Below are 15,000 nucleotides of genomic sequence, written 5' to 3'. Positions count from 1 at the left end.
ATATATATATATATATATATATATATATATATATATATGATTTTTATGACAGCCACCCATAAGATAACCTTCACAATGCCTTTATTCACTCGGCTGCAGAGCTTACAAAAGTCTTGTAACCCGTAATCTATCTGATTCCCGAGGATAGGGAAGATCACTAATTTGCGACCCCAGTTCCTGTTAGTGATTAGATTAGTGATCTTACCTATCCTCGAATCATATAGATTCTGGGTTTTTTCCAGTCTCTGTGGCCGAGTGGATAAAGGCATTGTGAAGGTTATCTTACGGGTGGCTGAAGCAGTAGGTTCGAATCCTACACGCGATGGTCATAAAAATGATCAGATTAATGTCGCTGTCACTAGCGAATTTCTCTCATATACCATGTATGTATACATAGGTAGGTTTTCTCTCATAAAAGTTGAATTTAAATGACATGGCAGCCGGTAATACAATTTTATATACATTATTGTTTTCTCAAATTTCCTTAATCGAGATTGGACGTTCGTGTCCGAAATCCGGAAGAGTCAAGACGTCAAAGTTGTTTGTGGTGAGACAAACTCAGTAAGCAGAGAGGAAAACTATCCAACTTATTTTCATACATTCAATTTTGATTTAAATTCATCCATGTTCCCACCTGATATGTCCCCTTCTATTCAGAACGCATACAGTCTCCTTTAGTCATTTTTGGTATGTCCTCTTGATGTTCTTTCATCTTATACTAGCAGTCTCTTTGTCATTTTTTAATTCCTTTTTAATAATTCTAACGATAACTGTCGTATCAACTCTTTCTCTTTGCTCTTTTAATGTGTGTGTGTGTGTGTGTGTGTGTGTGTGTGTGTGTGTGTGTGTGTGTGTGTGTGTGTGTGTGTGTGTGTTTGTGTGTCCACACGTGTGTGTATGTTTATATGTGTTTATATGTATATGTTTATATGTGTCTGTGTATGTGTGTGCATGTATGAGTGCATATAGATACATGCATACATGCATGCATACATAAAATACATACATAAAATACATACATACATACACACATACATACACCCACACACACACACATACATACACACATACATACATACACACATACACACATACACACACACACACACACACACACACACACACACACACACACACACACACACACACACACACACACACACACACACACACACACACACACACACACACACACACACACACACAAACATACATACATACATACGTTTATGATTGTGTCCATGGCCACGCGCGGTCCCGCCCGTCCCGACTGCCGAGGATGGCAGCGTCGGCGGCCTGGCAGGAGGACCTCTTGCTCTGTATATATATGGCTGTGTTCTCGTGGTCTTCGACCATCCATCTATCCAGCCAGCCAGCCAGCCAGCCATCCAGCCATCCGTGGAGGGTAGTTCTCCTTCCTCACCCACTTCGTAGGATCAAAATGTCGAGGGTTGGCCATGGACCTTCCGAATTAACTTTTCAGTCTCCTTGTCTTTCTCCCCTCTCTCTGACTCTCTGTCTCTCTCTTCTTGTCTCTATGTCTCTCTCTGTCTCTGTATCTCTCTGTATATCTCTGTCTCTATATCTCTCTGTATATCTGTTTCTGTATCTCTCTGTATATCTCTGTCTCTGTTTCTCTCTTTATATCTCTGTCTCTCTGTCCATGTTTCTCTTTCTCTCTGCCTCTGCCTCTCTCTCCCCCTCATTCTCTTTTTTGTCTCTATATCTTTCTCTGTCCCTCTGTATCTCTGTGTCTGTCTGTCTGCCTGTCTGTGTCTCAATCTGTCTGTCTTAATCTGTCTGTCTCTCTGCCTCTGTCTATCACCGTCTGTCTCTATCTCTATCTCTGTTTATATCTGCGCCTATCTCTCTATCTCTCTGCCTTTGTCTCTGTCTCTTTCTGTCTCTGTCTCTGTGTCTGTCTTTTTGTCTCTGTCTTTCTGTCTATCTCTGTCGTTCTGTCTATCTCTGTCTTTGTCTATCTCTTGTCTCTCTGTCTATCTGTCTGTCTGTCTGTCTGTCTGTCTTTGCCTGTGCCTGCTTCTGTCGGTTTCTCTATTTCTGTCTGTTTCTGCCTGTCTCTGTCTCTGTCTCTCTGTGTCTGTTGTTACATCTGCGATGTATACTTGCCAAATATGTAATTGTTATAGTTTCGAGGAAATGTCATGTTACGTGTGTTCGTATTGTGCTGCTTTGGTTATGTCCAAATATGTCACCGTAAGGTATTTTCTTTATTATGTATTGTATGTATCTATTAATGTAACTATGGTATTAGTTTATAATAATATTGATTGTTTATTGTAATGTTGATTATTCAAGTGTCCATCGCGCATGCGTCTCTGCTACGTCACAGGCCGTGACGTAAAAATATTTCGTTTGTATTTCCCGCTTAAACAATGTAGGCTCGTCAGGCTAGGTAAATCCCGCCCCCCTTGTAGTATCCAACGAGTCTATACGATTGTCCAGACCCTGCTTAAACCTACTGGCTACTACACGGGTCAGATTCAAAATGCCAGCCTTGAGGTTAGTACCCTTTTCCCTTGATATAGCAGCAAGCCAGATTTACTAGGACTTAGCTTTGTAGAGCCCTATATAAGTGAAGCGCGGAGTGAGTAGCATTGGGCTTAGGATTAGCTTATATTTCATGACTGTTTGGTGATCTGTGACCCGGTCTTACGTCTGTTCAACCCCGTTAAAACCTTCGAACTTGATTCTTTTGTGTAATGTCAAATGTATGATCAGAAGTCAGATGTATTATGTAAAATCATGTTTGTTTAATTGTAATAGTGTCTTTGTTATATTATTTTCGTGTCATTTTACTTGTATTAACTTTCATACTTATAATTTATTTAATTATATTTCTTTAACTTAAGTTAGTTTGATTTTCTTTCCCCGGTGTCCGACCGGGTGGCGACCTTATTCAGTTCTTTTGACCGTTTGAACCCGTAATAGACATAGGGTCTAAAGGGTTCCCTTGATGTTACGAACTTCTGGCATTCACAAGGCCGGTGAACCTTTGGTACTTTAGAGAGGTTTGTAACATTAATTGGCGCCTCATTGCCAGGATTTAACGGTAAATTGGAAAGACGTTCGACGTGGATCAGTGATAATAGGTTTATTAAGGTAGGAAGATGCGGTTAACCAACGAAACCGAGATAGATGAATTTGTACAAGGAAAACCCACAGATAAGGAAATTCAAGGTCTCACCATACCGGAATTGAAGTTGATAGCGCATTATTTTGAAGCTAGTTCGACCCACGGGTTAAATAAAGGGGAGTTAGTTCACATGGTGGTGGCAATGTTGCATGATCGAGACGAAAGTGTGCCGGCGAGAGATGAAGAGAGAGCGACAGAACAAGCTTCTGCCGGCTCGGCGAATTTAGATGATCGGGAAGGTAGTGACGCTGATGGTGAATCCCGGCACACAGAATCTCGATTAAGCGAGTTGCAGTTAAAATTAGAAATAGCTAAATTAGAAGCCCAATCTAGAAAGGAAGAAACTGAGAGAGCTAAATTAGAAGCCCAATCTAGAAGGGAAGAAACTGAGAGGGCTAGATTAGAAATTGAGTGTCTTAAACTTAAATCTGAATTGCAAGAGAATGAAAAAGTGCTACCAATTCCTCAAACCGTGAATGGGAGACCAGAGTTTGATGTAGTGCAGAATGCGAGGTTGCTTCCTGAGTTCGATGAATCCAATGTGGACCAGTACTTTAGAATTTTTGAAAGGATGGCTAAAGATTATTCATGGCCAAAGAAGTTTTGGCCTGCGCTGTTGCGGACTAACTTAAGAGGGAAGCCCTTGAGAGTGTATGGCGCCCTAGAGGACGCACAGGCGAAGGACTATGACATGGTCAAGACGGCCATCCTTAGGGCATGTGAACTCGTTCCCGAGTTGTATAGGATAAAGTTTAGGAACCTAAGGAAACAACCTAACATCTCGCACGTGGAGTTTAGTAGAGAAAAGCGTTTATTGTGGGACCAGTGGTTAAGATCTAACAAGATTAATAAAGATTTCGATAGACTGGCTGAACTGCTACTGGTAGAGGAGTATCTGAGATCCATCCCTAAAGAGGTATCCTTGTATCTTCAGGAAAAAGAAGTCTCCAAATTGGAGGAGGCCGCAGTGTTAGCCGATAAGTATGAATTGATAAGACCTGCAGGGAAGTTCTCGGTTACTCACAAGGGAAAAGGAGACCTCGCAATAAATAGGCAGAGAATCTCGCTCTCATCAGGTGGGTCACCTACCAAATCCATAGAAGTCAAGAAAGATGACTGTAGTAAGTCATCAATGATTAAGTCATGTTTCTATTGCGGAAGGGTAGGCCACCAAATGAGAGATTGTTGGAAGAGACGAAGAGAGATGGAAGGTGTCAAGCCCGTATCTTTAACAAATAAGGTTGAGAGTACCTCCACTAAGGGCAAGGCCCAGGGAGAGAGTGAAGCCAAAGCCGTGGCATTGATGAGTTATATAGGTAACAGCCCATCAGAGATGGATGGGGGTAAAGTAGATGAATTGGAGGGAAAACTTAAACCTCACTTAAAGGTATATCAGCCATTTTTATTCCAAGGCTGGATATCCATAGGAGGAGACATGAAACGAGTCACCATCCTACGGGACTCGGGAGCCCTCCAGTCCCTAATACTGAGTAGTCTGGTGAGAAGTCCAGTGGTTGGAGGGAGTGTAACGGTAAGTTCCCTAGGGGGCCTAGCCAAGGTACCTCTAGTATCCATAGACCTACAGTCGCCTCTCTACGAGGGACAGGCTATGGTAGGGATGGTAGATGAGTTACCAGTTGTAGGTGTGGATGTTATATTAGGAAATGATTTGGTTGGAGGGAAGATGTGTCCCACACCCATAGTTTCGGAGGTACCGGTTGTTTCGGAAGAGACCGAGCAACTAGAGAGACAGCACCCGGGGTTATTTCCGGTTTGCGCTGTTACGAGGGCGATGGCAGCACAAAGGGAGTGGTCTAAGGACCAGGTGAGACCAGTAAGGGTCTCGAGTGGGGAAAACTGTGGAAAACCTGAATGTGAGGACAGTATGAACCCCGAGGAAGAACTCCCAAGTGAGGAAGCCCAGGTCGAAGCAGAGTTTGACCTGAAGCCTCTGTTCCAGGAGGAACAAGTAAGTGAAACCGATGTGTATGACTTGAGTCGCTTGTTTATGGAAAAGAAACAGGTGGACACAAGGTGTCTCAGTGACTTGCAGAGTGTCGATCCCGACTTACGGGAACTATATGAAAGGGTAGAGTGTGGTAGTGAACTATCAGAGGAGTATTACTTGGACAAGGGAGTACTATTCCGCCGATGGGTGGAAAGTACCTGCCCCACTGATGATGCAATGTGGTCCGAGAGACGGCAAGTTATGTTGCCGAAGGTCTACCGGAAAGAAGTTCTGAAGCTAGGGCATGATAGTCCCCTTTCTGGACATTTGGGTGTACGCAAAACTTTAGACCGTATCTGGCAACATTTCTATTGGCCAGGAATTAGAAGGGATGTGGCACAGCACTGTCGTACTTGCCACACTTGTCAGTTGGTAGGAAAACCAAACCAACCTGTACCTGTAGCCCCTTTGAAACCAATCCCTGTAGGAGAGGAACCTTTTGCTAAGGTTATCGTGGATATAGTGGGACCGTTGCCTAAGACTGCTAGGGGACATGAGTATATTCTCACTTTGATGGATACATTTTCTAGGTACCCCGAGGCGATACCACTACGTAAAGTGCGCGCCAAAGTGGTGTTGCATGAGCTGATTAGCTTCTTTACGAAGTGGGGACTACCTCGCGAGTTACAGACAGACCAGGGTTCTGTGTTTTTATCTAGAGGTTATGCAGAGTTTAGGAGCACTGGGGATAACGAAAGTGACGTCAAGTGCTTACCATCCTCAGAGTCAAGGTGCCCTTGAACGGTACCATCAAACGTTAAAAACAATGTTGAGGAAATGGTGCTTAGAAAATGATACGGGGTGGGACCAAGCCTTACCATACCTGTTGTTTGCAGTGCGTGAAGTACCCAACGAATCGTTGGGCCTCTCACCTTTTGCATTAGTTTTCGGGCACGAGGTTCGAGGACCTCTTAAAGTCCTGAAAGAATGTTTATTGAAAGAGCATAGTTCTGCCTTTAAGGACATGTCGAAGTCGGTGACGGACATGAAAGGTAAGTTGGCCGCGTGTTGGCAAATGGCCAAAGAAAATTTAATGAGTGCTCAGGAAAGAATGAAACGACATTATGACAGAAAGGCCAAAGTACGGGAATTTAATCCCGGTGATAGTGTGTTGGCCCTGCTGCCTTTTCAAGGTAACCCCTTAAGGGCAAAGTTCAGTGGACCCTATGAGGTAGTGAAACGAGTAGGGGAACTAAACTATATTGTTGCCACTCCAGATCGGAGACGGAGTCAACAATTATGCCATATAAATATGTTAAAGTTGTATCGAGAAAGGGAGCAGAACCCGGTGGGTGAAACTGTCGCGAGTGTTTGTACGGTTTCTCTCATGCATGAAGTAGACGAGGACACTATTTCCCCCACCTTAGAGATGCCGTGGAAGGAGAATGCAGGAGGGTGGCCCCAGGTAGTGGATAAGCTGGACCACCTCACGGCCGCACAACGGGAGGACTTAACTGCCTTATTGAGTAAGTATCAGGAGGTCTTTCGAGATACTCCTGGAAAAACTGACCTAATTCTGCATGATGTTGTAGGAGACGCGAAGCCTATTAAGCAGGCACAGTATCGTGTCAACCCGCAACGAGCAGCCATAATCAGAAAGGAAATAGACTATATGCTGGCCCACGGTTTAATTACGCTAGCACAAAGTGAGTGGAGCTCGCCAGTGATCTTAGTTCCGAAAGCAGATGGTACTCAGCGGTTTTGTGTCGATTTCCGACGCGTGAATACAGTGACCAAAAGGGACTCGTACCCCTTACCTAGGTTAGAAGAGTGTATAGATAGAGTAGGAGGGGCACATTTCATAACTAAATTAGATCTGCTCCGTGGATATTGGCAAGTGCCCATGACACCCCGTGCCCAGTCTCTCCTGTTTCGCCGCATTGGGAAAGACTTACCAATGTAAGGTTATGCCCTTTGGTATGACCAACGCCCCTGCTACGTTCCAACGGTTAATGAATAAAATCACCGAGGACATACCTGGTTGTGTAACCTACCTCGATGATGTCGTAGTGTATAGTGACACTTGGCAGGATCATTTGGATCGTCTAACCTTACTTTTTGACAAGTTAGTGTCTGCCAATTTGGTGCTCAATCTAACAAAGTGTGAATTTGTTCAGGCCAAGGTGCATTATCTTGGTTATGTGATCGGACAAGGAGAATTGGCTCCTCCCCAGGCCAAAGTGGAAGCCATTCTCAGAATTCCAGTACCTCAGACCAAAAAGGAGATTCGTAGTTTTGTAGGAACCATTGCCTTTTATAGAATGTTCATCTATAATTTCTCTTCCTTAATAGCTCCTTTAACCGACCTGCTAAAGAAAGGAGCCAAGTTCCAGTGGACTGAGTCTTGCAACACCGCTTTTGTTCAAGCGAAGAGCCTTTTGTGTACAGCTCCAGTGTTGCAGGCCCCAGACTTCTCGAAACCATTTTCTCTGTATTGTGACGCCAGCAACATTGGTGTTGGTGCCGTACTATTACAAGCTAAAGACACTGTGGATCATCCTGTGAGTTACTTCAGCAGAAAACTGAATGTGGCTCAGAAAAATTATTCCACAATTGAAAAGGAATTATTATCCATTATTTTGGCTTTGAAACATTTTGATGTATATATCCCTGTTGGCGCAAATGTAACTGTGTTCACTGACCACCATCCCTTAAAATATATTCAGAAGTTCAAGGAGAAGAACCTCCGCTTAACTAGGTGGAGTCTATTTTTACAAGAATATAATCTAGATGTAAAACATATTTCTGGGAGGAATAATGTGATAGCAGACTGTCTGTCTAGATCATAGCACATATCTGCCGAGATCATAGCACATATCTGCCGAAAGTAAAGAAAAAAATTCTTTTCAAGAATTTTTTTTCTTTTGGTGGGGGAGGTGTTACATCTGCGATGTATACTTGCCAAATATGTAATTGTTATAGTTTCGAGGAAATGTCATGTTACGTGTGTTCGTATTGTGCTGCTTTGGTTATGTCCAAATATGTCACCGTAAGGTATTTTCTTTATTATGTATTGTATGTATCTATTAATGTAACTATGGTATTAGTTTATAATAATATTGATTGTTTATTGTAATGTTGATTATTCAAGTGTCCATCGCGCATGCGTCTCTGCTACGTCACAGGCCGTGACGTAAAAATATTTCGTTTGTATTTCCCGCTTAAACAATGTAGGCTCGTCAGGCTAGGTAAATCCCGCCCCCCTTGTAGTATCCAACGAGTCTATACGATTGTCCAGACCCTGCTTAAACCTACTGGCTACTACACGGGTCAGATTCAAAATGCCAGCCTTGAGGTTAGTACCCTTTTCCCTTGATATAGCAGCAAGCCAGATTTACTAGGACTTAGCTTTGTAGAGCCCTATATAAGTGAAGCGCGGAGTGAGTAGCATTGGGCTTAGGATTAGCTTATATTTCATGACTGTTTGGTGATCTGTGACCCGGTCTTACGTCTGTTCAATCCCGTTAAAATCTTCGAACTTGATTCTTTTGTGTAATGTCAAATGTATGATCAGAAGTCAGATGTATTATGTAAAATCATGTTTGTTTAATTGTAATAGTGTCTTTGTTATATTATTTTCGTGTCATTTTACTTGTATTAACTTTCATACTTATAATTTATTTAATTATATTTCTTTAACTTAAGTTAGTTTGATTTTCTTTCCCCGGTGTCCGACCGGGTGGCGACCTTATTCAGTTCTTTTGACCGTTTGAACCCGTAATAGACATAGGGTCTAAAGGGTTCCCTTGATGTTACGAACTTCTGGCATTCACAAGGCCGGTGAACCTTTGGTACTTTAAAGAGGTTTGTCTGTCTGTTTGTCTGTGTCTGCCTGTCTGTCTGTCTCTGTTGGTCTTGGGTCCTCGTCGTGCCCTACCCTAGGACACAAGGTACAAGTTCACGAACGACATCAGACTTTTTTCTTCTTTGTAGAGGACAGTTTACTCGGCCGTCAGTAGGACCTTATACATAACATTAATTGGACAGATGTCAGCCCTTGCTGAGTAAATAGCCTTCCAATTATAATTAGGTTTAGAAGTTTAATAGGCGAAGCTTGATATGTATTCATTCATTAGAAAGATGATAACTTGAATTGACTGTGTTCCGTTGATCAGCTCTTCATACAATAATGTAATATTTAACCTCCATTGACATGACATTAATGGCACTAAAATAGACAAACAAACAAAAAACAAACAAACAAGCACTTGAAAATAAATGTGTAAATAGACAAATATACAAATACATAAATGAATAAGAATAATTCTAATATTTTGCTTTCGAGTAAGGCTGCTTCTTTATCTATTGTCTCTATAGTCTATTATCTATCATGCTACGAGTCCCAGTATATGGTGCTGACTGCACGTTTTATGCAGTCAGTACTTTACGAACTTGAACGGCATTTATACAGTCCAGGTAACTCAACATTATTTTATTATTGGAAGATAATTTCTATAAAAAATCTGATTACTTTAAATTTCTACTATACCTTCGTTCTTCTACCTTCCTTAAATCTCACCTTAACTATGACTTCACCTTTTTCCTTAACTCCACCTCTTCGGTGGAATATTGTCTCGAAGGATAGACGAGCTGTTTATTTCTGACAAAATATAATATAATCTATCTTCCAGTCTGCTTCTCTTCTAACCCCCTACTTCTTTGGGTATACCCTGCTCTTGGATATTAAGCAATGCAGCCTGATCTTGTTTCATAATAAACTACAATAGCAAAGCATGGTAACATAAGGGATCAAATGCAAAACATAGACAAGAAAGAAAAAAATGAAATAGGCACCTTAACCAACAGGCAAATAAACACTAAAAAGTAATCAATGAGCAGACATGACGTCATATCGCTGAGGTATGTATCCAACTAATCTTAAATCTTCGAACTGCATTAAGTTTCATTATCATTATGGGAAGTCTCGTTTGATTTACTTACTATGTATTTGGTGAGATAGTTTCCACCTATTTCAAGCTTAAATCTACGTCCTGACAGCTTGAAGCCATTATTTCCTTTTTGTGTACCAACTATTCAACAACCGCAAGGTCTAATTATCTCATACTAAGTGCATCAGGCAATTTCGTCGACTTTAAAAGATATTGGCACATTACTGGTACCCTATATACCCCTATATGGGTTACATCTCTCACAAACTGACGGCTTGGGTCCCGTTCATATCTACAAGGAGGATGGAGTGCAAGGACATTCGTCTTATCAACTCTTCCTGCCCATCTCCCTCTGGCTTTTCTTCCTCTCGTTCTTTCTTTCTTCCTCTTTATTTTTCTTTGCTACTCCCCTAGCAAGAACCTCAGAATGCTCAGGGTCTTAGAGCGAGAGATAAAACCGTGCCTTTGATGGGTAGAGGACGCCCCCCCCCTCCCCTCCCCGGACCTGATTAGTTTCGTCTGGCGAGGACCAAAAAAAGTGATAAGAAGTTTGTCTACTGCAGGTCGAAACCCTTTCGCCTTTATGACGTCATCTTCCGTCCACCGGGGGGGCGAGTTAGAGGCAAATTGGCCTTACGTCTGCCTCTCGGTAGAATAAAATCGTATATAGTCTCAACTTGAACAAAGCCTGTAAAGTATGCAACCAGATTGAACGGATCAGCTACGTCCTCTCCCTGATACTGTGGCTTCCATTTGCAAATCTCTCTCCTAAATCATGGTGGAGCTTAGGAAGGAAGTGGACGTGCACCATCTATCCTTACTAGCATTGAGACAAATAGTATAATACTCGATAGTCAGAATTGATGACTAATCTCGCTGACAGATTTAAATTGTTTGATAAATGATAAGGGCTGCTAATTGCTTATTGGCTAGATATACACACACAAACAAAAAGGACTTTTTCTACCATATAAGGGGGGTAGATTGCCAAGGCATGCACCCACCCTTCACCCTAAAAACTGTGGAACAGTTTGGGATCCGCATCACGCCCTGCGACTCATGAATGCGATCTTGTAAGGGAAAACAAACAAACTCGCAAATTGTGGGGCCAAACAAGGGGTTCTGATTGGTTATATCCACGAAATTTATTCTGAGATCTTGAGGTAAAAAGGGGTGGGGGGTCTGTGGGGACGGACATATTGATGAAGAGAGAAAGAGAGAGAGAGAAGGAGAGTAAGAGTGAGAGTGAGAGGGAGAGGGACAGGGAGAAAGAGTGAGGGAGATAGGGAGAGTGAGGGAGACAGGGAGAGAGAGAGAGAGAGAGAGAGGGGGGGGGAGGGATAGAGATAACATCAATAATTGTAATTACCGAGCTCTCACCTTGACTTCAGCGACTGTTAAGAATTAATGAATCGGTAACGAGAGCCAACCGAGAAAAATATTGCACCTTTTGAGATGTGGCGTAGATTTCCGACATTGTTGCGTTGTATCAGATAAAACAGGTCTCGCTTCAACTTCAACAAAGCGACGCTCCAAGAGGGTGACCCCTTTCTTCTTCTAGGGTCATGCAGTCCATACAAATTTTGGACAAAAAGGAGTCTCAAAAGACAATCCAGACACCCCCACTCCCCCCTCCCCTCCTACGCCACCTCCCAGCTTTCTTCTAAATGGAACAAAATTCCACAAAAATGCGTTCCCGGATTGAAGAAGGTGAGGTGACTTCAGTGCCTCGCCATTAATTTTTCTGAAAGGAAATCAGATATATACATACGTTCTTAGGAAAAAAAAAAAAAAAAAAAAAAAAAAAAAATTATTTGGCTGGTTCCGTATCGGGGAAGAGAAACCGACTCCGAGTTTTTTTTTTTTTTTCAAAGGGACTGGTCGTGCGACTGCGCCGTGTCTATTGCAAACAGACCGGGTTGAGACTAATTCGTCACAGAGACCAAGACCGAGACCGAATGCGAGAACGAGATCAAGACCGAGACCGAATGCGAGACCGAGATCAAAACCGAGATCGAGTTCTCAGTCTCGGTCTTGGTCTCGGTCTAGGTTTCTGTGACGGGGTAGTGTTAACCCGGTCTGTTTGCAATGGACACGGCGCAGTCGCACTGCCCGTCCTTTTGAAAAAAAAAAAAAAAATCTTAGAGAAAGCTGGAGTCGGTTTTCTTGATAGACGGAGACCAAGACGGAGACCAAGACGGAGACCGAGACGGAGACCGAGACGGAGACCGAGACGGAGACCGAGACGGAGACCGAGACGGAGACCGAGACGGAGACCGAGACGGAGACCGAGACGGAGATCAGCAGCAGTTATAAGTACTAAACGAGCCTGTACTTTCACTATTCAATTATCATAAATTTTACTGCAAGGGAAACTCTTTGGTCTGGTAATTTTTCATACAGTATTCACTTTATAGTTGAAAGTAAATTTACTCTTGTCAACATAGATTGCACTTGTAGGAACCATAGGTTGCCTAAGATCTTTCCTTAAGTCTCCCTTTCATCTCCTCTTTGACTCCACCTCTTCATTGCTATCTTTTGCCCGAGGATAGAAGCGCTGGTTATTGCTGACAGAATTCTGAATTACTTTATGGTCCCCCAATCGAACGCGACTCTATTCAGCTCAGAAACGGATTGAAAAAAAAAAAAAAGAATATTGTCCTTTCGGTTATTGCCAACGTGATGTGAAGGTCGTGTCAGAAACCATAAGTTCTTTCATTACAAACCAAACGGAGCAGAAGGTCTTGAACTTGTGCCAATACAGAAACAAGAGACACGAGTACCCTGGCACTCTCGGAAGGGGTGAAGGGAAGTGCCAGAATGACATAGATTCATGGCATCGTACTTCGGTTATCTTCAGAACACGATAAAAAAATGAATAAGAATATTGAGCAACAGTGTCCACTACCATCGTACTCATAAGAGAAAAAATAGATGTCTTCACACTTAAGTATCCATAGATGTGTGTGTACGTGTGGGTGGGTATGCGCGTGCTCGTGTGTGTGTGTGTGTGTGTGTGTGTGTGTGTGTGTGTGTGTGTGTGTGTGTGTGTGTGTGTGTGCGTGCGTTTGTGCGTTTCTGTGTGTGTTGTCGGTGTGTGTGAGTGTCGGTGTGTGTGCGTGTCAGTGTGTTTGTGTCTGTGTGTTTGTGTCAGTGTGTGTGTGTTTGTGTGTGTGTGTGTGTGTGTGTGTGCGTATGCATGTACATGTGCGTGTGAGCGTGTGTGTGTGAACGCGTGTGTGTGTGAGCGTGTGTGTGTGTGAGCGTGTGTGTGAGCGCGCGCGTGTGTGTGTGTGTGTGATAGTGTGTGTGAGATAGTGTGTGAGAGACTGTGTGTGAGAGAGTGCGTGTGTGTGAGAGAGTGCGTGTGTGGGAGAGTGTGTGTGTGTGTGTGTGTGTGTGTGTGTGTGTGTGTGTGTGTGTGTGTGTGTGTGTGTGCGTATGTACATGTGCGTGTGAGCGTGTGTGTGCGTATGTACATGTGCGTGTGAGCGTGTGTGTGTGAGCGTGTGTGTGTGTGAGCGTGTGTGTGAGCGCGCGTGTGTGTATGTGTGTGTGTGATAGTGTGTGTGTGATAGTGTGTGTGAGATAGTGTGTGAGAGAGTGTGTGTGAGAGAGAGTGTGAGAGAGTGTGTGTGTGTGTGTGTGTGTGTGTGTGTGTGTGTGTGTGTGTGTGTGTGTGTGTGTGTGTGTGTGTGTGTGTGTGTGTGTGTGTGTGTGTGTGTGTGTGTGTGTGTGTGTGTGAGAGAGAGCGTGCGTGTGTGAGAGCATGCGTGTGTGAGAGCGTGCGTGTGTGAGAGCGTGCGTGTGTGAGAGCGTGCGTGTGAGAGCGTGTGCGTGAGAGCGTGTGTGTGTGTGAGCGTGCGTGTGAGAGCGTGTGTATGTCAATACAATTGTAATGCTACGTCCACATGGTCGAGCACTGTCCGCCGGGCTTTGCTCGACACGAGGGCTTTGCTCGACAACGGGCAATTTCAGCGGGCAAACCATCAAACTGTCCGTTCCCGGCACCCTTTGCAAGCGGTGGATGGAGGGCTGATATCGCTGCTAAACGCACGATCTGAGGTGGGACCAAAGTTAGCAAACCCGCTCAGCACAGACCGAAGTTACCTTGCCACCATGTCCGCACCTAGTACTAGTGTATACTGGTCTTGACAAGACACCGTAACATTGATTGATTTGTACCGAGTTCAGGAATGTTTATGGAATGTGAAGTGTTTTGATTGTAAAAATAGAGACAAACGTGCTGTAGCATTTCCATCCTGCAATTCACGTAGGGTTGTCACTGAGCTTCCCATTAAATCACGTCTTTGTAACCACTCCCGGCACCAGACATGTCTCCGTGATTTCTTGCTTTTCTTCTTAATGCAGGCAGCAATTATAATGCTGTAAAGTGCTACCTTCTTTCCAAGTATGGCAGGAACCATGGTTATCGTACCGCAATGAACCACTCACTCCCAACCTCTGCTTGCGGCCAACTGACCTCCAACCACCATCGTCAGCCGTGTGGACACCTTCGCGGGCAGTCTGCGGACTTTGCTCGGTAAGGGCAAAGCCTGCCAGGCACAGCTCGACCATGTCGAAGCGGCATAAGATTGTATGCGCAAGTCAGAATGTACGACCGTGTGCTCGAATTGGAGATTAGATGAAACTGGAAGTGATCAGTTAATCTCTTTGATCCAGACCGTCAAATCCAACTTCACGTCCTCGTGTTGAAGAGTTTCAGGCCTCTTCGTCCCATCTAGCACTTCGATTTGAGGCAGAACCTATTGATGGTAATGTTAAAACTTCAATTACGTATAGCAAAAAAATAATAATGCCGCGTCCACACGGTCGAGCTGTGCCTACCAGACTTTGCCCTTACCGGGCGAAGTCCGCAGACTCTGCCCGCGAAGTGTCCACACGGCTGTCGATGGTGGTTGGAGGTTAGTTGGCCACAAGCAGAG

General features: G+C 43.7%; 1 protein-coding gene across 4 annotated transcripts in view; it reads left to right on the top strand.

Moving 5' to 3' along the window:
• LOC143021430 (uncharacterized) overlaps positions 1 to 15,000 on the top strand; it is a 254,274-nt gene that overhangs the window by 85,788 nt on the left and 153,486 nt on the right. For 2 of the 4 annotated variants that reach the window (XR_012965989.1, XM_076178887.1), the window contains exon 1: positions 14,614 to 15,000. This exon is cut by the window's right edge and continues 709 nt beyond it. The exons of the other annotated variants lie outside the window; for them this stretch is intronic. The gene's annotated coding sequence lies outside the window, so the exon portion shown is untranslated. Of the gene's footprint in view, positions 1 to 14,613 lie in introns of those variants that run through there. 4 annotated transcript variants of the gene reach the window in all.

Source organism: Oratosquilla oratoria, chromosome 42, assembly GCF_046742065.1.
Source record: "Oratosquilla oratoria isolate Oo_2021 chromosome 42, ASM4674206v1, whole genome shotgun sequence".
Lineage (NCBI taxonomy): Eukaryota > Metazoa > Arthropoda > Malacostraca > Stomatopoda > Squillidae > Oratosquilla > Oratosquilla oratoria.
This window is presented reverse-complemented; position numbering and strand designations above follow the sequence as displayed.